The sequence below is a fragment of the Hyla sarda genome, unplaced genomic scaffold (genome assembly GCF_029499605.1).
Source record: "Hyla sarda isolate aHylSar1 unplaced genomic scaffold, aHylSar1.hap1 scaffold_1702, whole genome shotgun sequence".
Classification (NCBI taxonomy): Eukaryota; Metazoa; Chordata; class Amphibia; order Anura; family Hylidae; genus Hyla; species Hyla sarda.
The window spans coordinates 1-24,171 of NW_026608342.1; the positions used below are offsets into that span (position 1 = coordinate 1).

Consider the following 24,171-nt stretch of genomic DNA (forward strand, 5'->3'; position numbering starts at 1 on the left):
CCCCTGTCTTGCTGCTTAGCAATAATGGTATGGGTTTAGGTTCTGCTGTGTGTACTGGTGGTTGACTGCCCCCCAGCCCAGAGTGTGCATGGAAAATTGTCTGGCAGCCTCCCTGACAGCAAGCAGTGATAGTGCCCATGAAGGGGACCTTGTTGGGCCCGCCCCTTTCACGGTTATCGCTTCTCGGCCTTTTGGCTAAGATCAAGTGTAGTATCTGTTCTTATCAGTTTTCATGCTGGTGGGGATGGGTGCTGCATGGAGGATGCAGGTGTACCAGGGCTTTCCGGGGCTGGTTCTGAGGAATCAGCTCGACGGCTGCCCCGATGTGACCTGTTCCCTCCGGGTCTCGCCATGAGGCTGAGAGGGTCTAGAGCCGAGGTACTTTTGTGCCTCGGGGAGTGGTGACCCCGAGGTGCCGAAACTCACTGGGAGAATAGGCTCACTGAGTTGAAGCACGGGCACCATAATCTCTTCACCTTGTGGCACTCACCTCTTGATTCCCGGCCTTCTGGCTAGGATCAGAGAAATTTTTATAGATCCGGCCGGATGTCCGGGCAGTATATCTGCACACATTCACTTATTTATTTATTTTTTGTCTCACTGTGTCACTTTTTGCGTGTTGTGTGTTCACAGGATTTGTCAGGATGCGGTAGCCCTTCTGGGTGTCCCTCCTGGCGGTCTAGGGGAGGTGTGTGTGGCCATTAGGTTCCGCACCTCCCTGCAAACACCCCGGGTACTCCTGCTTCGCAGGGTACCTACCGTAATCGGCTCTGCGGGCAGATACCTTGGCTAACGCCAAGGGGGATGCCGGGAGCATTTGTGGTCTCCTAGTAGCTTCGGCGAAAAGGGACATCGAACCTGGAACCTCGCAGGTACCTTTTGGTCCGGAGGCGAAGGGTAAGGTTTGTTGGGGGGCCTCTCTCCTATCGGAGAAGGGCTTGCGATAGACCGCATCCTTTGTGCACGTTTTTTTAGTGTAACACGTTTGCACTTTTTCTTGCACTTTGGGTGAATCGAAAGCACGTTCCTCGGCTTTAGATAAAAAACAAAAAAAAAAGTATCTGTTCTTATCAGTTTAATATCTGATACGTCCCCTATCTGGGGACCATATATTAAATGGATTTTTGAGAACGGGGGCCGATTTCGAAGCTTGCTTCCGTCGCCCTATGCATTGACCCGATATGGCAGTATCTTCGGGTACAGTGCACCACCCCCTTACAGGGTTAAAAAGAAAGATTCCTACTTTCATTGCTACCTGCTTGCTGGCTAGCCAGCTAGCCAGCCCTGTGGGCCTTGCTGCTGCTGCAGCCAAAAAACAAAAGGTGGTGCTGCTGCTGCTTCTGCTGCTTCTGCTTCTGCTTGTGTCTGGCCCCTGTTGGAGCGTCCAGGCACAGGACTTCTGCTGCTGCTGACTAAATGGCCTCCTTAATTGGATCATTTGAGTAGCCAGCACACCTGTGCAGGTAGGGCATGACATGATAGGCAGCTGCCTTGATAGCGGGTGGGTGCTGAATGTTCCTAATTGACAAAATAAGATTAATGCTTATGAAGAAATATAAAATCTCATCCCTTCCCCAATATCGCGCCACACCCCTACCCCTTAATTCCCTGGTTGAACGTGATGGACATATGTCTTTTTTCGACCGTACTAACTATGTAACTATGTAACATAACATGGGGGGGGGGGGGGGGGGGGGGTCTCCTGGCTGTTCACACAGGTGTGTCATTGCTGTACATTGACCATGCATTGCTTCTGTGGTATTGCAAAGGCAAAGACAAATGCTTCCAGCCATCCATTGCACTAATGGATTGGTCATCAGCTGGCTGTCTATGTCCCGCATCAATATAGACCAAAGTACAGAGGGTTAGGCTATGCTATTGTGCACCTACCTGATGCATCAGAAGGTGCGAGGCCCTTGCTAAATTCTGTGCACAGACTTTGAGATCTATGCTTTAGACTGTATCTAAACCTGCTCCAACATGGACTGACATTCTGGCCTACTTTCAGCCGATGCGACTTGTCTGTCGCTGAACAGTCGCTTTTTATGTATTCAGCACCTATGTATAATGTTGTAAAAATGCTCTAGAAGCTAAAGTCGCAGAAATGTCACACATATTTGGCCTGCAACTTTCTGTGCGACAAATTCAGACAGGAAAAATCAGTATAAATCCTTAGAAAATTATCCCCCAGTGTCTCCATCTGCTGGCGGTATTGAATAAGCATTGCTGCACTGATGGGGTATGCATTAGACGAAAAAAAAGAAGAAAAAGAAGAATAATACGCCCAGAAAAGAGGCGAAAAGGAGAAAAACGTAAAAAAACGTGAAAAAAAAGTAAGAGGAAGAGAAGGGAAAAAAAGGTGGAAATGGGTTTAAAAGTGATTTCGGCGGAGAAATATATATATATATATATATATATATATATATATATATATATATATAATATATATGCGCACACACACACATAGATATAAACGTATTCTCCGTTGAGATATTGCAGCCGCTGCTGTGTCCAGGCCCAGGAGCCTTAGCACTGTGCTGTGATGTCACTCAATACCACTGACATCACTAGGTGTAAACAACATCTCTCCTTTGCTGTGTATGTGACTATGGAGCTGTTTGGTGATGTCGTCTATTACGGCCTTCATAGAAGCAACAGGAGATTGTTGCATCCATCTTGAACCCTCAGAACTACAGTGCTATGATGTCACTCACTTCCACAGGCCTTGCAGAGTGTAAACAACAACAACCCAGCTTTGTTGTGTATGTAACCAAAGGGATTTGTGATGTCACCTAGAACCTTCACAGCAGCGACAGCTTTATGAGGAGCATCAGCACTGCTCTGCCTGAGCAGAACCATCACCGCCATAGGTTGTCAAATAACCCGGATTTAACCCACACAGGTAAGTCCAATGGGGTGCAGGCATGTCCTCTATGCTTACAGCTTCCCGTGGGTGTTGGTTTGATACCGTTTGGGGACAGCCAAGAAGGCATCTGCAGGCAACAAAGGTAGGTGTGTGCTTGTGTGTGTGTTTCCTATGCAGATCCTAAGCCCAGTGTCACATGCAAGTAGGAGGAGTAAGAAGGGTTCCTGGCAAATCCGGGTTATGGATTGCATTTAAAAAGGCCCCGTGGGAGTGCAATGGGCCCCTGTCTTGCTGCTTAGCAATAATGGTATGGGTTTAGGTTCTGCTGTGTGTACTGGTGGTTGACTGCCCCCCAGCCCAGAGTGTGCATGGAAAATTGTCTGGCAGCCTCCCTGACAGCAAGCAGTGATAGTGCCCATGAAGGGGACCTTGTTGGGCCCGCCCCTTTCACGGTTATCGCTTCTCGGCCTTTTGGCTAAGATCAAGTGTAGTATCTGTTCTTATCAGTTTAATATCTGATACGTCCCCTATCTGGGGACCATATATTAAATGGATTTTTGAGAACGGGGGCCGATTTCGAAGCTTGCTTCCGTCGCCCTATGCATTGACCCGATATGGCAGTATCTTCGGGTACAGTGCACCACCCCCTTACAGGGTTAAAAAGAAAGATTCCTACTTTCATTGCTACCTGCTTGCTGGCTAGCCAGCTAGCCAGCCCTGTGGGCCTTGCTGCTGCTGCAGCCAAAAAACAAAAGGTGGTGCTGCTGCTGCTTCTGCTGCTTCTGCTTCTGCTTGTGTCTGGCCCCTGTTGGAGCGTCCAGGCACAGGACTTCTGCTGCTGCTGACTAAATGGCCTCCTTAATTGGATCATTTGAGTAGCCAGCACACCTGTGCAGGTAGGGCATGACATGATAGGCAGCTGCCTTGATAGCGGGTGGGTGCTGAATGTTCCTAATTGACAAAATAAGATTAATGCTTATGAAGAAATATAAAATCTCATCCCTTCCCCAATATCGCGCCACACCCCTACCCCTTAATTCCCTGGTTGAACGTGATGGACATATGTCTTTTTTCGACCGTACTAACTATGTAACTATGTAACATAACATGGGGGGGGGGGGGGGGGGGGTCTCCTGGCTGTTCACACAGGTGTGTCATTGCTGTACATTGACCATGCATTGCTTCTGTGGTATTGCAAAGGCAAAGACAAATGCTTCCAGCCATCCATTGCACTAATGGATTGGTCATCAGCTGGCTGTCTATGTCCCGCATCAATATAGACCAAAGTACAGAGGGTTAGGCTATGCTATTGTGCACCTACCTGATGCATCAGAAGGTGCGAGGCCCTTGCTAAATTCTGTGCACAGACTTTGAGATCTATGCTTTAGACTGTATCTAAACCTGCTCCAACATGGACTGACATTCTGGCCTACTTTCAGCCGATGCGACTTGTCTGTCGCTGAACAGTCGCTTTTTATGTATTCAGCACCTATGTATAATGTTGTAAAAATGCTCTAGAAGCTAAAGTCGCAGAAATGTCACACATATTTGGCCTGCAACTTTCTGTGCGACAAATTCAGACAGGAAAAATCAGTATAAATCCTTAGAAAATTATCCCCCAGTGTCTCCATCTGCTGGCGGTATTGAATAAGCATTGCTGCACTGATGGGGTATGCATTAGACGAAAAAAAAGAAGAAAAAGAAGAATAATACGCCCAGAAAAGAGGCGAAAAGGAGAAAAACGTAAAAAAACGTGAAAAAAAAGTAAGAGGAAGAGAAGGGAAAAAAAGGTGGAAATGGGTTTAAAAGTGATTTCGGCGGAGAAATATATATATATATATATATATATATATATATATATATATATATGCGCACACACACACATAGATATAAACGTATTCTCCGTTGAGATATTGCAGCCGCTGCTGTGTCCAGGCCCAGGAGCCTTAGCACTGTGCTGTGATGTCACTCAATACCACTGACATCACTAGGTGTAAACAACATCTCTCCTTTGCTGTGTATGTGACTATGGAGCTGTTTGGTGATGTCGTCTATTACGGCCTTCATAGAAGCAACAGGAGATTGTTGCATCCATCTTGAACCCTCAGAACTACAGTGCTATGATGTCACTCACTTCCACAGGCCTTGCAGAGTGTAAACAACAACAACCCAGCTTTGTTGTGTATGTAACCAAAGGGATTTGTGATGTCACCTAGAACCTTCACAGCAGCGACAGCTTTATGAGGAGCATCAGCACTGCTCTGCCTGAGCAGAACCATCACCGCCATAGGTTGTCAAATAACCCGGATTTAACCCACACAGGTAAGTCCAATGGGGTGCAGGCATGTCCTCTATGCTTACAGCTTCCCGTGGGTGTTGGTTTGATACCGTTTGGGGACAGCCAAGGAGGCATCTGCAGGCAACAAAGGTAGGTGTGTGCTTGTGTGTGTGTTTCCTATGCAGATCCTAAGCCCAGTGTCACATGCAAGTAGGAGGAGTAAGAAGGGTTCCTGGCAAATCCGGGTTATGGATTGCATTTAAAAAGGCCCCGTGGGAGTGCAATGGGCCCCTGTCTTGCTGCTTAGCAATAATGGTATGGGTTTAGGTTCTGCTGTGTGTACTGGTGGTTGACTGCCCCCCAGCCCAGAGTGTGCATGGAAAATTGTCTGGCAGCCTCCCTGACAGCAAGCAGTGATAGTGCCCATGAAGGGGACCTTGTTGGGCCCGCCCCTTTCACGGTTATCGCTTCTCGGCCTTTTGGCTAAGATCGGGGTTTATTGCCTCGATCGGCGCTGAGGGTGCGAGTGAACTGCGCCGCGACTAGCTGCGTAGGTGATCAAGACTGTGGTACTCGTTACCGACAGATTTGGAAAGATGGCTGGATCCAACATGTCTGCAGTGGAGAAGACCGTACGCATCAAGGTGCTAACCACGGATCGTCTAAGAAACAGCATTGAATACATCGGCCATACCATTGTGGAGCGACTGGCAGGATTTTCCTTGAGCGACCTCTTTTGTGTCCAGGAGAACAAGCGCCAAGGTATTTATGACGTGTCCTTCTTATATGATGCTGACTGCCAGAACTTTTATGAGTGCTTAAAACGGAACAGTGGAAGTGAGGTTTTGCGGGATGTGTCCTTTTATCCCCTTTTTGAAATGGGGACAAAGACTTTGTTTATCCACATGTACAATCCGTTTGTTGATGTCTCTATGATTAAGAACTTCTTGAGCATCTATTGTGAGTCTATTGCTGGTGGTACTAAGCAGACAAGCAGCATTGGTGTATTTAATGGCACGTATAAGTTCTTTGTGAAGTTGCGGCTTGATGGAGATTGCATTGGAGGCGTTAAGCACCCTCCGGCGAACTTTACCATTGCTGGTTTCAGAGGTTATCTCTATTACTACGGACAGCCATCTTTCTGTAGAAATTGTCTATTGTTTGGACATGTGAAGGAGGCCTGCCCTGGCAGTAAGAAATGCAGGAACTGTAAGCAACCGGGGCATGAGGCGGGTGCATGTCCACACCCGAGGACCTGTGACCTATGTGGGGAAGCTGGCCATGTGTACAAGAACTGTCCAGTGTTGAAGAGGAGGGAGGAGGAGAGGAGAATGGAAGAGGAAATGGTGGAGAGGAGGAGGGCAGCTGCAGCTGCGGCTGCAGTGGTTCCTGCAAGAGAGAGCGTTATTATTGGAGAGGTACAGAGTCCTGTGGTGGTAGAGGAGCAAGTGAAGGTGGTGGAGGAGCAAGTGGTGGTGGAGGAGGAGCAAATGGCGGTGCAAGTGGAAGAAGGGGAGATTGAGGATGCTCCCAGTCCCCCGGCTGAGGAGTCGCCGCAAATTGAAGAGTGGTCTTCTTCTGAGGGTGAAGACCGTGAGGAGAGACATAGAGAGAGAGAGGATGACTTTGATCTTTTTCGTCCCCCCAAGAAGACGGCCAGGAAGCTTTCTGGTGGACAGATGGAGTCGACGCTGGTGGCTACGGACAATCGGTATCAACCGCTATCTGAGAGCGACATGGATGCGTGCTCTGCGGGAGAAGCTTCTCCCACACCGCTGAGGAAAGCTACCTAAATAACTTTCTTCTTTTCTGTCAAATTCTTCCTTAGGGTTGTTAAGATGGTGGTATGTCTTTTTTAGTCGGTTCTATAAACGTTAGAGTCTTTAGAAGTAAAGTCAGAAGGACAGTAATTTTGGAGGACTTGGCAGGGAAAAAAGCGGACATTATTTGTTTGCAGGAATGTGGGCTAAATGATATTCCGGGGAAGGGAGAATGGGCTTATGGTCCTGCTGTTTGGTCGGTGTCTGGGCATAATAGGAATGATGGGGTAGGGGTGCTTTTTAAGAGCTTTAAGTTTGAAGTTTGTAGTTATGCGGTAATAGAGGAGGGGAGGTGTATCATGGTGGAGGTTAAGGTGCAGGGGGTTAAATTTAGGTTGATAAATGTGTATGCGCCGGTAAGGAGGGAGGAGCGGGTGGGGTTGTTGGAGGTAATTAAGAGGTTTCTGCCGGGTAAAATACCTTTGGTGTGGGTGGGGGATTTCAACTGTGAAATTAAGGGGAATGTGGATGTATCTGGGAATATTCTTAAAAGTATGGTGTGTGACTTTAAGTTAAAGGATGTGGCTGAAGCGTGTGGAGTGTGTCCTTTGTTAGATACATATTATTCTGATAGTGGAAGTCATAGTTCCAGACTTGATATGTGTTTTGTGTCTAAGGGTGTGTTATGTAAGAATTATATGCAAGAAAAAGTAGGATATTCAGATCATGAGTATGTGTGTTGTGAGTTAGTATTGGATGCAGATTGTGTGAGTGGGAGGGGTGTATGGAAATTAAATGTTAAATTGTTGGAAGTGGAAGGAGTGTATGATAGATATGTTAATAAGTATAGGGGTTGGTGTAAGAAAAAGAATGATTTTCCTGATATATTGTGTTGGTGGGAATGGGTTAAGGGTCAAACAAAAGTTTTCTTTAAAAGAGAGGGATATAAGCGGAATGCTGGGAGGAAGAAGAAGTATGAATGGCTGAATAAAAGATTGGTGTTTCTCAATAAGTTAAAGAAGTATGGCTGGAGTGTGGGTGAGCAGATTGAGGTTGTGAAGAGTGATCTAAAAAATTGGTTGAATGAGAAAGGTAAAGAGTTGATGTATCAAGCAAAACTTGATAAGTTAGAGAAAGATGAGAAATGTTCGAGATATTTCTTTAAAAAAGCTATTGGGAAGAGAGAGGATATGGTAAGAGTGTATGATGATGATGGCTGTCTGGTTAAAGGTAAAGCTGTATTGGGAGTGGTTAAAAATTTTTATGAAGAGTTGTATGCGGTAAAAGATTGTGAAGAGGACTTGCAGGATGAAGTGTTGAGAGTGCTTGATAAGAGGGTGGATGGTAGTGAATATGGGACTCTGATGAGAGAGATTGGAGAGGAGGAAGTGAAGAGGACTGTGGATAGTATGTCAAGAAATAAAACGCCTGGAGAGGATGGGTTGCCTGTTGAATTTTATGCTTGGATTTGGGATGTTGTGAAGGATGATTTGGTGGAAGTGTATAGGTATATGTGGAGGAATGAGAGAATGGTGGAAAGTATGAAGAGTGGAGTGGTTGTGTTGATTTATAAGAAAGGTGATGTGAATGATGTGAGGAATTGGAGGCCGATAACTTTGTTGAATGTAGATTATAAGGTGTTTGCTAAAATAATTACAAATAGGATGAGAGATGTGGTTGAGCAGGTGATTGGAGAAGAACAAGTGTGTGGAGTGCCTGGGAGAAGAATAAATGAAAATTTGTGTTTGTTGAGAGATTTGTTATGGGATAGTATGAGTAGGAAACAGGAGGTTAGAGTGATGTCGATAGATTTTGAAAAGGCGTTTGATCGTCTGTCACATAGGTTTTTGTTTAGAGTATTAGTGAGAATGGGATTCCCGGGTGATTTTGTAAATGTTGTAAGGATGCTGTATGATGGAGTATATAGTAAGGTTTTGATAAATGGTTGGATGTCTGAGAAGGTGAAAGTATGTTCTGGTGTAAGGCAGGGTTGTCCGTTGTCCCCTATGGCTTTTATATGTGCTATGGAGCCATTATTAGAGATGTTGCGGCGGGATAAGTGTGTTAGAGGGTTAAAAATTCCAGGGAGTGGTGGGAGAGAAGTCAAAGTTTTGGCCTACATGGATGATGTGTGTATTTTGGGAGAGTCTGTGGCTGTTATGAGAAGGGCAAAGTTACTAGTTGGATTGTTTTGTGGAGCGTCTGGGTTTAAGGTGAATTGGGACAAAAGTGAGTATAAATGTTTTGGTAGTATGCAAGGAAGTGAGGATGTGGGTATGAAGAATATTGAAGGTGGTATTCAGGTTTTAGGTGTTAAAATGGATGAAAGATTGGATGGGAGAGAAAGTTGGGATGATGTAGAGAAGAGAGTGTCCAAAAAATTGAGTCTTTGGAGGTTGAGAGATTTGTCTATGGTTGGGAAAGTGCTGGTTGTGAAAAGTGTAATATTGCCTATTTTATTGTATGTGGCAATAGTGTTTCCGCCAAGTTATATGGTTTTAAGGAAGTTAAAAAGAATTTTGTTTGTGTTTTTTTGGGGTACAAAAGTGGAAAGAGTGAGGAGAGAAGTTGTGATGAAGGATGGTAGTAAGGGTGGAATGGGATTTCCAAATCTAGATGTGTATTTGGGGGTGAATGTGGTGTTTGCGGTTAGAAGGATGATGAGAGGAGAAAAGAATTTTGCATGTATGTTGAGATATTTAGGTGGGCGTGTGTTATGCAAATTAGGTTGGCTGGAGAGAGATTTGAGAGTGCCTTATGCTTTTGTGTGCCCGAGTTGGTATTTGTATGTGGAAAAGTTTTTGGAGAGTTATAGGTTGATTGGTGTGAGAAAGGAGTTGTTTGAAAGTAAGAAGAATGTGTTTGGGTATGTCGCCGCAAGTGAGGTGGAGTGTCCGATTAATATGGTAAGAGGCCAGGATGTGTCTAAGGTGTGGAAGAGTTTAATGACAGATGGAATATCAAATAGACAGAGAGAGATAGGATGGCAGTGTTTGCATGGAGCCTTACCAGTAAGAGAGTTCCAAAGGAATAGAGGTATTGGAAGGAGTGAAATATGTCCGAGGGAAGATTGTAGTGGGGTTGAAAGTGTGATGCATGTGATTTGGAATTGTGACATGGCTCAGAATGTATGGAGAGGGATAGGTCCGTTGTGTAAGGAGTTGACTGGGATAAATAGGTTGTCATATGAGGTTGTGATGTTTGGTCTTAGTATGATTGGAAGAAAGAATGAAAGAGTGTTGTTTGTGTTGTTGGCGATTGTGAAGGAAGTCTTGTGGGATGTTAGAAATTTATATGTGTTTAAGAGAAAAGATGTGACTGTGGAAGGAAGTTTAAGAATGATTCTGGATAGGTTGTACACCGTTTATTTACATGATAAAAAGAAATTAGGTGAAATAGATGCAGAGGGGATATGGAAATTTTTGAAGTGGAGACATGTTGTAAGGGTGTAATGGTGATGGTATTTGAATTTGTTTTGAATTTGCTTTGAACAAATAAAGAATGACCTAATGATGAGTTAGACTTCACCATGAGTCAAAAATGACGCGTTATCTAAGTGGTGTTTAGTCTAAACCTGAAGGTTTATTAAAAAAAAAAAAAAAAAAAAAAAAAAAAAATCTGTTCTTATCAGTTTAATATCTGATACGTCCCCTATCTGGGGACCATATATTAAATGGATTTTTGAGAACGGGGGCCGATTTCGAAGCTTGCTTCCGTCGCCCTATGCATTGACCCGATATGGCAGTATCTTCGGGTACAGTGCACCACCCCCTTACAGGGTTAAAAAGAAAGATTCCTACTTTCATTGCTACCTGCTTGCTGGCTAGCCAGCTAGCCAGCCCTGTGGGCCTTGCTGCTGCTGCAGCCAAAAAACAAAAGGTGGTGCTTCTGCTGCTTCTGCTTCTGCTTGTGTCTGGCCCCTGTTGGAGCGTCCAGGCACAGGACTTCTGCTGCTGCTGACTAAATGGCCTCCTTAATTGGATCATTTGAGTAGCCAGCACACCTGTGCAGGTAGGGCATGACATGATAGGCAGCTGCCTTGATAGCGGGTGGGTGCTGAATGTTCCTAATTGACAAAATAAGATTAATGCTTATGAAGAAATATAAAATCTCATCCCTTCCCCAATATCGCGCCACACCCCTACCCCTTAATTCCCTGGTTGAACGTGATGGACATATGTCTTTTTTCGACCGTACTAACTATGTAACTATGTAACATAACATGGGGGGGGGGGGGGGTCTCCTGGCTGTTCACACAGGTGTGTCATTGCTGTACATTGACCATGCATTGCTTCTGTGGTATTGCAAAGGCAAAGACAAATGCTTCCAGCCATCCATTGCACTAATGGATTGGTCATCAGCTGGCTGTCTATGTCCCGCATCAATATAGACCAAAGTACAGAGGGTTAGGCTATGCTATTGTGCACCTACCTGATGCATCAGAAGGTGCGAGGCCCTTGCTAAATTCTGTGCACAGACTTTGAGATCTATGCTTTAGACTGTATCTAAACCTGCTCCAACATGGACTGACATTCTGGCCTACTTTCAGCCGATGCGACTTGTCTGTCGCTGAACAGTCGCTTTTTATGTATTCAGCACCTATGTATAATGTTGTAAAAATGCTCTAGAAGCTAAAGTCGCAGAAATGTCACACATATTTGGCCTGCAACTTTCTGTGCGACAAATTCAGACAGGAAAAATCAGTATAAATCCTTAGAAAATTATCCCCCAGTGTCTCCATCTGCTGGCGGTATTGAATAAGCATTGCTGCACTGATGGGGTATGCATTAGACGAAAAAAAAGAAGAAAAAGAAGAATAATACGCCCAGAAAAGAGGCGAAAAGGAGAAAAACGTAAAAAAACGTGAAAAAAAAGTAAGAGGAAGAGAAGGGAAAAAAAGGTGGAAATGGGTTTAAAAGTGATTTCGGCGGAGAAATATATATATATATATACATATATATATATATATATATATATATATATATATATATATATATATATATATATGCGCACACACACACATAGATATAAACGTATTCTCCGTTGAGATATTGCAGCCGCTGCTGTGTCCAGGCCCAGGAGCCTTAGCACTGTGCTGTGATGTCACTCAATACCACTGACATCACTAGGTGTAAACAACATCTCTCCTTTGCTGTGTATGTGACTATGGAGCTGTTTGGTGATGTCGTCTATTACGGCCTTCATAGAAGCAACAGGAGATTGTTGCATCCATCTTGAACCCTCAGAACTACAGTGCTATGATGTCACTCACTTCCACAGGCCTTGCAGAGTGTAAACAACAACAACCCAGCTTTGTTGTGTATGTAACCATAGGGATTTGTGATGTCACCTAGAACCTTCACAGCAGCGACAGCTTTATGAGGAGCATCAGCACTGCTCTGCCTGAGCAGAACCATCACCGCCATAGGTTGTCAAATAACCCGGATTTAACCCACACAGGTAAGTCCAATGGGGTGCAGGCATGTCCTCTATGCTTACAGCTTCCCGTGGGTGTTGGTTTGATACCGTTTGGGGACAGCCAAGGAGGCATCTGCAGGCAACAAAGGTAGGTGTGTGCTTGTGTGTGTGTTTCCTATGCAGATCCTAAGCCCAGTGTCACATGCAAGTAGGAGGAGTAAGAAGGGTTCCTGGCAAATCCGGGTTATGGATTGCATTTAAAAAGGCCCCGTGGGAGTGCAATGGGCCCCTGTCTTGCTGCTTAGCAATAATGGTATGGGTTTAGGTTCTGCTGTGTGTACTGGTGGTTGACTGCCCCCCAGCCCAGAGTGTGCATGGAAAATTGTCTGGCAGCCTCCCTGACAGCAAGCAGTGATAGTGCCCATGAAGGGGACCTTGTTGGGCCCGCCCCTTTCACGGTTATCGCTTCTCGGCCTTTTGGCTAAGATCAAGTGTAGTATCTGTTCTTATCAGTTTAATATCTGATACGTCCCCTATCTGGGGACCATATATTAAATGGATTTTTGAGAACGGGGGCCGATTTCGAAGCTTGCTTCCGTCGCCCTATGCATTGACCCGATATGGCAGTATCTTCGGGTACAGTGCACCACCCCCTTACAGGGTTAAAAAGAAAGATTCCTACTTTCATTGCTACCTGCTTGCTGGCTAGCCAGCTAGCCAGCCCTGTGGGCCTTGCTGCTGCTGCAGCCAAAAAACAAAAGGTGGTGCTTCTGCTGCTTCTGCTTCTGCTTGTGTCTGGCCCCTGTTGGAGCGTCCAGGCACAGGACTTCTGCTGCTGCTGACTAAATGGCCTCCTTAATTGGATCATTTGAGTAGCCAGCACACCTGTGCAGGTAGGGCATGACATGATAGGCAGCTGCCTTGATAGCGGGTGGGTGCTGAATGTTCCTAATTGACAAAATAAGATTAATGCTTATGAAGAAATATAAAATCTCATCCCTTCCCCAATATCGCGCCACACCCCTACCCCTTAATTCCCTGGTTGAACGTGATGGACATATGTCTTTTTTCGACCGTACTAACTATGTAACTATGTAACATAACATGGGGGGGGGGGGGGGTCTCCTGGCTGTTCACACAGGTGTGTCATTGCTGTACATTGACCATGCATTGCTTCTGTGGTATTGCAAAGGCAAAGACAAATGCTTCCAGCCATCCATTGCACTAATGGATTGGTCATCAGCTGGCTGTCTATGTCCCGCATCAATATAGACCAAAGTACAGAGGGTTAGGCTATGCTATTGTGCACCTACCTGATGCATCAGAAGGTGCGAGGCCCTTGCTAAATTCTGTGCACAGACTTTGAGATCTATGCTTTAGACTGTATCTAAACCTGCTCCAACATGGACTGACATTCTGGCCTACTTTCAGCCGATGCGACTTGTCTGTCGCTGAACAGTCGCTTTTTATGTATTCAGCACCTATGTATAATGTTGTAAAAATGCTCTAGAAGCTAAAGTCGCAGAAATGTCACACATATTTGGCCTGCAACTTTCTGTGCGACAAATTCAGACAGGAAAAATCAGTATAAATCCTTAGAAAATTATCCCCCAGTGTCTCCATCTGCTGGCGGTATTGAATAAGCATTGCTGCACTGATGGGGTATGCATTAGACGAAAAAAAAGAAGAAAAAGAAGAATAATACGCCCAGAAAAGAGGCGAAAAGGAGAAAAACGTAAAAAAACGTGAAAAAAAAGTAAGAGGAAGAGAAGGGAAAAAAAGGTGGAAATGGGTTTAAAAGTGATTTCGGCGGAGAAATATATATATATATATACATATATATATATATATATATATATATATATATATATATATATATGCGCACACACACACATAGATATAAACGTATTCTCCGTTGAGATATTGCAGCCGCTGCTGTGTCCAGGCCCAGGAGCCTTAGCACTGTGCTGTGATGTCACTCAATACCACTGACATCACTAGGTGTAAACAACATCTCTCCTTTGCTGTGTATGTGACTATGGAGCTGTTTGGTGATGTCGTCTATTACGGCCTTCATAGAAGCAACAGGAGATTGTTGCATCCATCTTGAACCCTCAGAACTACAGTGCTATGATGTCACTCACTTCCACAGGCCTTGCAGAGTGTAAACAACAACAACCCAGCTTTGTTGTGTATGTAACCATAGGGATTTGTGATGTCACCTAGAACCTTCACAGCAGCGACAGCTTTATGAGGAGCATCAGCACTGCTCTGCCTGAGCAGAACCATCACCGCCATAGGTTGTCAAATAACCCGGATTTAACCCACACAGGTAAGTCCAATGGGGTGCAGGCATGTCCTCTATGCTTACAGCTTCCCGTGGGTGTTGGTTTGATACCGTTTGGGGACAGCCAAGGAGGCATCTGCAGGCAACAAAGGTAGGTGTGTGCTTGTGTGTGTGTTTCCTATGCAGATCCTAAGCCCAGTGTCACATGCAAGTAGGAGGAGTAAGAAGGGTTCCTGGCAAATCCGGGTTATGGATTGCATTTAAAAAGGCCCCGTGGGAGTGCAATGGGCCCCTGTCTTGCTGCTTAGCAATAATGGTATGGGTTTAGGTTCTGCTGTGTGTACTGGTGGTTGACTGCCCCCCAGCCCAGAGTGTGCATGGAAAATTGTCTGGCAGCCTCCCTGACAGCAAGCAGTGATAGTGCCCATGAAGGGGACCTTGTTGGGCCCGCCCCTTTCACGGTTATCGCTTCTCGGCCTTTTGGCTAAGATCAAGTGTAGTATCTGTTCTTATCAGTTTAATATCTGATACGTCCCCTATCTGGGGACCATATATTAAATGGATTTTTGAGAACGGGGGCCGATTTCGAAGCTTGCTTCCGTCGCCCTATGCATTGACCCGATATGGCAGTATCTTCGGGTACAGTGCACCACCCCCTTACAGGGTTAAAAAGAAAGATTCCTACTTTCATTGCTACCTGCTTGCTGGCTAGCCAGCTAGCCAGCCCTGTGGGCCTTGCTGCTGCTGCAGCCAAAAAACAAAAGGTGGTGCTGCTGCTGCTTCTGCTGCTTCTGCTTGTGTCTGGCCCCTGTTGGAGCGTCCAGGCACAGGACTTCTGCTGCTGCTGACTAAATGGCCTCCTTAATTGGATCATTTGAGTAGCCAGCACACCTGTGCAGGTAGGGCATGACATGATAGGCAGCTGCCTTGATAGCGGGTGGGTGCTGAATGTTCCTAATTGACAAAATAAGATTAATGCTTATGAAGAAATATAAAATCTCATCCCTTCCCCAATATCGCGCCACACCCCTACCCCTTAATTCCCTGGTTGAACGTGATGGACATATGTCTTTTTTCGACCGTACTAACTATGTAACTATGTAACATAACATGGGGGGGGGGGGGGTCTCCTGGCTGTTCACACAGGTGTGTCATTGCTGTACATTGACCATGCATTGCTTCTGTGGTATTGCAAAGGCAAAGACAAATGCTTCCAGCCATCCATTGCACTAATGGATTGGTCATCAGCTGGCTGTCTATGTCCCGCATCAATATAGACCAAAGTACAGAGGGTTAGGCTATGCTATTGTGCACCTACCTGATGCATCAGAAGGTGCGAGGCCCTTGCTAAATTCTGTGCACAGACTTTGAGATCTATGCTTTAGACTGTATCTAAACCTGCTCCAACATGGACTGACATTCTGGCCTACTTTCAGCCGATGCGACTTGTCTGTCGCTGAACAGTCGCTTTTTATGTATTCAGCACCTATGTATAATGTTGTAAAAATGCTCTAGAAGCTAAAGTCGCAGAAATGTCACACATATTTGGCCTGCAACTTTCTGTGCGACAAATTCAGACAGGAAAAATCAGTATAAATCCTTAGAAAATTATCCCCCAGTGTCTCCATCTGCTGGCGGTATTGAATAAGCATTGCTGCACTGATGGGGTATGCATTAGACGAAAAAAAAGAAGAAAAAGAAGAATAATACGCCCAGAAAAGAGGCGAAAAGGAGAAAAACGTAAAAAAACGTGAAAAAAAAGTAAGAGGAAGAGAAGGGAAAAAAAGGTGGAAATGGGTTTAAAAGTGATTTCGGCGGAGAAATATATATATATATATATATATATATATATATATATATATATATATGCGCACACACACACATAGATATAAACGTATTCTCCGTTGAGATATTGCAGCCGCTGCTGTGTCCAGGCCCAGGAGCCTTAGCACTGTGCTGTGATGTCACTCAATACCACTGACATCACTAGGTGTAAACAACATCTCTCCTTTGCTGTGTATGTGACTATGGAGCTGTTTGGTGATGTCGTCTATTACGGCCTTCATAGAAGCAACAGGAGATTGTTGCATCCATCTTGAACCCTCAGAACTACAGTGCTATGATGTCACTCACTTCCACAGGCCTTGCAGAGTGTAAACAACAACAACCCAGCTTTGTTGTGTATGTAACCATAGGGATTTGTGATGTCACCTAGAACCTTCACAGCAGCGACAGCTTTATGAGGAGCATCAGCACTGCTCTGCCTGAGCAGAACCATCACCGCCATAGGTTGTCAAATAACCCGGATTTAACCCACACAGGTAAGTCCAATGGGGTGCAGGCATGTCCTCTATGCTTACAGCTTCCCGTGGGTGTTGGTTTGATACCGTTTGGGGACAGCCAAGGAGGCATCTGCAGGCAACAAAGGTAGGTGTGTGCTTGTGTGTGTGTTTCCTATGCAGATCCTAAGCCCAGTGTCACATGCAAGTAGGAGGAGTAAGAAGGGTTCCTGGCAAATCCGGGTTATGGATTGCATTTAAAAAGGCCCCGTGGGAGTGCAATGGGCCCCTGTCTTGCTGCTTAGCAATAATGGTATGGGTTTAGGTTCTGCTGTGTGTACTGGTGGTTGACTGCCCCCCAGCCCAGAGTGTGCATGGAAAATTGTCTGGCAGCCTCCCTGACAGCAAGCAGTGATAGTGCCCATGAAGGGGACCTTGTTGGGCCCGCCCCTTTCACGGTTATCGCTTCTCGGCCTTTTGGCTAAGATCAAGTGTAGTATCTGTTCTTATCAGTTTTCATGCTGGTGGGGATGGGTGCTGCATGGAGGATGCAGGTGTACCAGGGCTTTCCGGGGCTGGTTCTGAGGAATCAGCTCGACGGCTGCCCCGATGTGACCTGTTCCCTCCGGGTCTCGCCATGAGGCTGAGAGGGTCTAGAGCCGAGGTACTTTTGTGCCTCGGGGAGTGGTGACCCCGAGGTGCCGAAACTCACTGGGAGAATAGACTCACTGAGTTGAAGCACGGGCACCATAATCTCTTCACCTTGTGGCACTCACCTCTTGATTCCCGGCCTTCTGGCTAGGATCAGAGAAATTTTTATAGATCCGGCCGGATGTCCGGGCAGTATATCTGCACACATTCACTTATTTATTTCTTTTTTTGTCTCACTGTGTCACTTTTTGCGTGTTGTGTGTTCACAGGATTTGTCAGGATGCGGTAGCCCTTCTGGGTGTCCCTCCTGGCGGTCTAGGGGAGGTGTATGTGGCCATTAGGTTCCGCACCTCCCTGCAAACACCCCGGGTACTCCTGCTTTGGCAGGGTACCTACCGTAATCGGCTCTGCGGGCAGATACCTTGGCTAACGCCAAGGGGGATGCCGGGAGCATTTGTGGTCCCCTAGTAGCTTCGGCGAAAAGGGACATCGAACCTGGAACCTCGCAGGTACCTTTTGGTCCGGAGGCGAAGGGTAAGGTTTGTTGGGGGGCCTCTCTCCTATCGGAGAAGGGCTTGCGATAGACCGCATCCTTTGTGCACGTTTTTTTTTTAGTGTAACACGTTTGCACTTTTTCTTGCACTTTGGGTGAATCGAAAGCACGTTCCTCGGCTTAAAAAAAAAAAAAAAAAAAAATCTGTTCTTATCAGTTTAATATCTGATACGTCCCCTATCTGGGGACCATATATTAAATGGATTTTTGAGAACGGGGGCCGATTTCGAAGCTTGCTTCCGTCGCCCTATGCATTGACCCGATATGGCAGTATCTTCGGGTACAGTGCACCACCCCCTTACAGGGTTAAAAAGAAAGATTCCTACTTTCATTGCTACCTGCTTGCTGGCTAGCCAGCTAGCCAGCCCTGTGGGCCTTGCTGCTGCTGCAGCCAAAAAACAAAAGGTGGTGCTGCTGCTGCTTCTGCTGCTTCTGCTTCTGCTTGTGTCTGGCCCCTGTTGGAGCGTCCAGGCACAGGACTTCTGCTGCTGCTGACTAAATGGCCTCCTTAATTGGATCATTTGAGTAGCCAGCACACCTGTGCAGGTAGGGCATGACATGATAGGCAGCTGCCTTGATAGCGGGTGGGTGCTGAATGTTCCTAATTGACAAAATAAGATTAATGCTTATGAAGAAATATAAAATCTCATCCCTTCCCCAATATCGCGCCACACCCCTACCCCTTAATTCCCTGGTTGAACGTGATGGACATATGTCTTTTTTCGACCGTACTAACTATGTAACTATGTAACATAACATGGGGGGGGGGGGGGGGGGGTCTCCTGGCTGTTCACACAGGTGTGTCATTGCTGTACATTGACCATGCATTGCTTCTGTGGTATTGCAAAGGCAAAGACAAATGCTTCCAGCCATCCATTGCACTAATGGATTGGTCATCAGCTGGCTGTCTATGTCCCGCATCAATATAGACCAAAGTACAGAGGGTTAGGCTATGCTATTGTGCACCTACCTGATGCATCAGAAGGTGCGAGGCCCTTGCTAAATTCTGTGCACAGACTTTGAGATCTATGCTTTAGACTGTATCTAAACCTGCTCCAACATGGACTGACATTCTGGCCTACTTTCAGCCGATGCGACTTGTCTGTCGCTGAACAGTCGCTTTTTATGTATTCAGCACCTATGTATAATGTTGTAAAAATGCTCTAGAAGCTAAAGTCGCAGAAATGTCACACATATTTGGCCTGCAACTTTCTGTGCGACAAATTCAGACAGGAAAAATCAGTATAAATCCTTAGAAAATTATCCCCCAGTGTCTCCATCTGCTGGCGGTATTGAATAAGCATTGCTGCACTGATGGGGTATGCATTAGACGAAAAAAAAGAAGAAAAAGAAGAATAATACGCCCAGAAAAGAGGCGAAAAGGAGAAAAACGTAAAAAAACGTGAAAAAAAAGTAAGAGGAAGAGAAGGGAAAAAAAGGTGGAAATGGGTTTAAAAGTGATTTCGGCGGAGAAATATATATATATATATATATATATATATATATATATATATATATATGCGCACACACACACATAGATATAAACGTATTCTCCGTTGAGATATTGCAGCCGCTGCTGTGTCCAGGCCCAGGAGCCTTAGCACTGTGCTGTGATGTCACTCAATACCACTGACATCACTAGGTGTAAACAACATCTCTCCTTTGCTGTGTATGTGACTATGGAGCTGTTTGGTGATGTCGTCTATTACGGCCTTCATAGAAGCAACAGGAGATTGTTGCATCCATCTTGAACCCTCAGAACTACAGTGCTTTGATGTCACTCACTTCCACAGGCCTTGCAGAGTGTAAACAACAACAACCCAGCTTTGTTGTGTATGTAACCATAGGGATTTGTGATGTCACCTAGAACCTTCACAGCAGCGACAGCTTTATGAGGAGCATCAGCACTGCTCTGCCTGAGCAGAACCATCACCGCCATAGGTTGTCAAATAACCCGGATTTAACCCACACAGGTAAGTCCAATGGGGTGCAGGCATGTCCTCTATGCTTACAGCTTCCCGTGGGTGTTGGTTTGATACCGTTTGGGGACAGCCAAGGAGGCATCTGCAGGCAACAAAGGTAGGTGTGTGCTTGTGTGTGTGTTTCCTATGCAGATCCTAAGCCCAGTGTCACATGCAAGTAGGAGGAGTAAGAAGGGTTCCTGGCAAATCCGGGTTATGGATTGCATTTAAAAAGGCCCCGTGGGAGTGCAATGGGCCCCTGTCTTGCTGCTTAGCAATAATGGTATGGGTTTAGGTTCTGCTGTGTGTACTGGTGGTTGACTGCCCCCCAGCCCAGAGTGTGCATGGAAAATTGTCTGGCAGCCTCCCTGACAGCAAGCAGTGATAGTGCCCATGAAGGGGACCTTGTTGGGCCCGCCCCTTTCACGGTTATCGCTTCTCGGCCTTTTGGCTTCGATCCTGTGCGGTTTACCGGGCAGGGTAGGAGTCGGAAGGGGTGGTGATCGGGGCCCTCTTTTGCGGGGGGCCCTGGATTGTTACTGGGTTGCGATAGTGGGTATCTTAACCTGCAAAAATGAGCGGAGAGAGGACTCGAGGACTCGAGGATACGATGCGGATTTACGTTCCTGGCGAACACCGGGGGACGATTGGATTGGATCAAGTTGTGCTGGAGATTCTTCGCAAGCTCCAGTACCTTCAGGTATGGCATGTAATCGCTATGCAAGATTTCCCTAGGCAAGGGATTTACGATATAACCTTTTATGATTCTGAGGTTTGCCAGAGGGTCTACATGGACTTAGAAGTGATGAAGAGGAGGAATGAGCCAGCTATAATGAGTAAGGTGAAAGTGGAACCATTATTCATGAATATGTCTAAGGTTGTTATAGTCCATATGTACAACCCGAAGGTTTCGGATGAGATGGTGACCAATTTTTTGTACCGATATTGTGATGAAGTTAAATTTCTTGGAAGACTCAAGAACAGACATGGGTACTTTAATTGTAAAAGGAAATTTGTTGTAAAATTTAAAAAGGACGAAGGAATGGAAGAGGGAAGGAAGAGTATACCACAGGTATTTTCTATTGGAGGAGAAAGAGGTTTTTGTTTTTATGAAGGACAGTTGCAGTACTGTAGACGTTGTCACGCTTATGGACATGTACAGGAGTCTTGCCCTGAGCAAGGAGTATGCTGCAGGAATTGTGGGAAATCAGGTCACAACTCGGGTGAATGTACTGAGAAGAAAACGTGTGATATCTGTGGTAGTGAGGAGCATTTGGCTAGAGGATGCAGTTTATGGTATAGAAAGAAAATGAGCTATGCTGACGCAGCAGGAAATAGAAGAGAGGAAAGAGGAGAAAGGCCATTTCCACGTGTTTTTGGTGTGAATGCTGAGGTGACTCAGGTGATTGACGAGAACTCTGTAAAAGGGAGTGCAGCAGGTGTGACAGTGCAGCACATGAATACTCAGGAAAAATCGGGAAAAGGGGAGGAGGGTGACTCCACTGGTGTGCATTGTGAGGAGACTGGTGTTGGTGAAGAGTTTACTGAGGTCAGTAAGAAGAAAGCACGTAAAGGGAAAAAAGAGAAAGTGGTGGAGAGTGTGGAGACTGTGTGTAGGGAGGTTCCCCCATGTGAAGAAACAATTGAGGATTTTGAATGCCCAAACCCAGTGGTGGGGGAAGAGGAGGGGATGGAGTTTCAGGAGAATGAGAGTGGGAGATCCCTAACACCTGGGCAGAGGGTGATTAGTGGGGAGGAGAATGTAACATCTGAAGAGGAGGAGAAGGAGGAGGAGGAGGGGGAAGATGAAGATGAAGATGCAAATGGAGGCTTTCAAGGTAAAAGTAAAAGGTGTAAGAAAGGGAGTTGGTCAGGGGATCAGACGGATCCTGTGTATGGAGGTGAGGAAATGATGGACAGGGACTCTCAAGTGGGGTCGCCTGATTGCTATGGGATGCTGCTAAGGAAGGTTGAAGGTCAGAATACTAACTTCTAGTTAAAATGGATGTTAAGAAAATGGATTGCCTTCTTTCCTTTTTAATGGCATTGGTTGTGGCTACTCTTAATGTTCGGAGTATAGGAACAACCATCAGAAGAGCAGCAGTTTTTGATTTTTTGGAGAATGTGAAGGGAGATATATTTTGTTTACAGGAGTGTGCAATTAAGTCTGCACCTTGTGTAGATGAATGGAAGAGATGGCAGTCTTTTTGGTCTACATGCACAGAGAATAAAAATGAAGGTGTGGGGATTTTATTGTGTAACAGGGACATTAAAGTTTTAAATTGCCAAGTTTTAGTACCAGGTCGTTGTATGGTTTTAAATTTTGAGTTTTTAGGCCAGAGAATGAGAGTTTTTAATGTATATGCGCCAGCAGAAAAACAGGCACGTGTGTTATTTTTAGAGTCTCTTAAACTTTTTATTCCTGGTCGTGATGGTACTATTATTGTTGGTGATTTTAACTGCATTAGATCCGTCAATGATCGTGAGAGCTCTGCTAAGGTTAGAACTGATATTACTTCAAATGTTTTAAACCAAATTATTCAAGACTTACATTATTCTGATGTGGGACTGATGGTTAGCACTGATGAAAGATACACCTATATATCAGATAGTGGCCGCTGTAAATCCCGGATTGATTACATTCTTGTCTCTGAGGGGATTAAGGTGGTCCGGTGCAATCAAATGATGTCAACTTTCTCAGATCATAAGATGGTGTCGGCAGAAATAAGTATTGCAGAGTCCTTTCATTTTGGTAGAGGGCTCTGGAAATTAAATGTAAGTCTATTAGAAGATGAAGAAGTAATGGCCGGTTTTAAAGATTTTTTTTTATCTTGTACTTCTAAACAATCTGTTTTTAGTAATGTTTTAGCTTGGTGGGATTGGGCAAAAAGTGAGTTTGCTAAGTATTTTAAGTTCATTTGCATAAGGAGGGCACAAGAAAAGAGGAGGGGTTATGAAAGGCTTATCTCACGTTTAGAAACTCTCTTTAAGTTTAAACATGTTGGTGTGGAGGTGGAGGAGGAAATTGAGAAGGTGAAAATTGAGATGAAGAACAGGTTGTTGGAAAGAGGTAGAAATATTGTTTTTAAATCCAAAGTTCAACATTTGGAGGAAAATGAACAATGTACAAGATATTTCTTTAAAAAATGTTTTAATGCTAGGGGTGTTTTTAAGTCTGTTTTAACTCCTACAGGGGAAGTTGTTGGTGATGAGATGGTGAAGGAGATTGGCAGATTTTATGAAACACTTTTTAGTAATAAGAGCAGAGCCAGTGAGACGGAGATGAATAATTATTGTAATATTTTAGAGAATAATGTCCCTGAAGGAAAAAGTGCATTTTTAATTGAGGAAGTTTGTGAAGGGGAGATCAAGCAGGCTCTGGACATGACAGCGAAAGGGAAGACACCGGGCTGTGATGGCCTCCCCTTTGAGTTTTATTCAGTTTTTTGGCATATTTTAAAGCAAGATTTTACACGGGTGGTGCAATATGTTTTTAACTCAGGTATTTTAGCGGAGTCTATGAAGAAAGGAGTTATTACCTTGATACATAAGAAAGGTGATGAAAGAGATTTGAAAAACTGGAGGCCGATCACATTATTGAATACAGATTATAAGATCATTGCAAAGATTGTGGCGAACAGGATGAGTGACATAGTTGAGCACCTTGTTGGAGAATACCAAGTTTGTGCAGTGCCAAATAGGAGAATAACTGATAATTTATTAGTTTTAAGAGACTCTATTTATTATAGTAATTTTAATAAGAATGCACTTTTTGTGGAATCCATTGATTTTGAAAAAGCTTATGACAGAGTTGCTCATGATTTTATGTTTATGGTTTTAAAGCATATGGGTATTCCTGAGAAGCTACTGTTTGTGATTAAAAGTTTTTATTATGGGGCAACAAGTCAGATTTTAGTCAATGGACATGTGGGGCCGGGTTTTAATATTTTATCAGGAGTACGACAGGGATGCCCACTCTCCCCAATTTTATTCATTTGTGTCATTGAGGCCTTGCTCAAAAATGTACAGAAGGACAAATGTGTGAGTGGTGTTTTTATCCCGGGAAGTAATGGAAGGAATTTGAAGGTTTTAAGTTACATGGATGATGTGGTTTTTAC

General features: G+C 44.9%; 5 non-coding genes and 3 pseudogenes across 5 annotated transcripts; all 8 read left to right on the forward strand.

The window, feature by feature from the left end:
- Positions 1–175: 175 nt before the first annotated feature.
- On the forward strand, positions 176–335 carry LOC130312104 (U2 spliceosomal RNA; annotated as a pseudogene).
- Positions 336–1,027: 692 nt separating this feature from the next.
- Positions 1,028–1,213, forward strand: LOC130312094 (U2 spliceosomal RNA). The gene has a single exon (XR_008860294.1). It is a non-coding gene; the product is annotated as a U2 spliceosomal RNA (small nuclear RNA).
- A 2,108-nt stretch (positions 1,214–3,321) lies between these two features.
- Positions 3,322–3,512, forward strand: LOC130312088 (U2 spliceosomal RNA). The gene has a single exon (XR_008860287.1). It is a non-coding gene; the product is annotated as a U2 spliceosomal RNA (small nuclear RNA).
- Positions 3,513–10,481: 6,969 nt separating this feature from the next.
- On the forward strand, positions 10,482–10,674 carry LOC130312102 (U2 spliceosomal RNA). Its single transcript, XR_008860298.1, has one exon. It is a non-coding gene; the product is annotated as a U2 spliceosomal RNA (small nuclear RNA).
- A 2,109-nt stretch (positions 10,675–12,783) lies between these two features.
- LOC130312100 (U2 spliceosomal RNA) lies at positions 12,784–12,974 on the forward strand. The gene has a single exon (XR_008860297.1). It is a non-coding gene; the product is annotated as a U2 spliceosomal RNA (small nuclear RNA).
- Positions 12,975–15,073: 2,099 nt separating this feature from the next.
- Positions 15,074–15,264, forward strand: LOC130312106 (U2 spliceosomal RNA). The gene has a single exon (XR_008860300.1). It is a non-coding gene; the product is annotated as a U2 spliceosomal RNA (small nuclear RNA).
- A 2,085-nt stretch (positions 15,265–17,349) lies between these two features.
- Positions 17,350–17,509, forward strand: LOC130312105 (U2 spliceosomal RNA; annotated as a pseudogene).
- Positions 17,510–18,168: 659 nt separating this feature from the next.
- LOC130312098 (U2 spliceosomal RNA) lies at positions 18,169–18,388 on the forward strand (annotated as a pseudogene).
- The last annotated feature ends 5,783 nt before the right edge of the window (positions 18,389–24,171 follow it).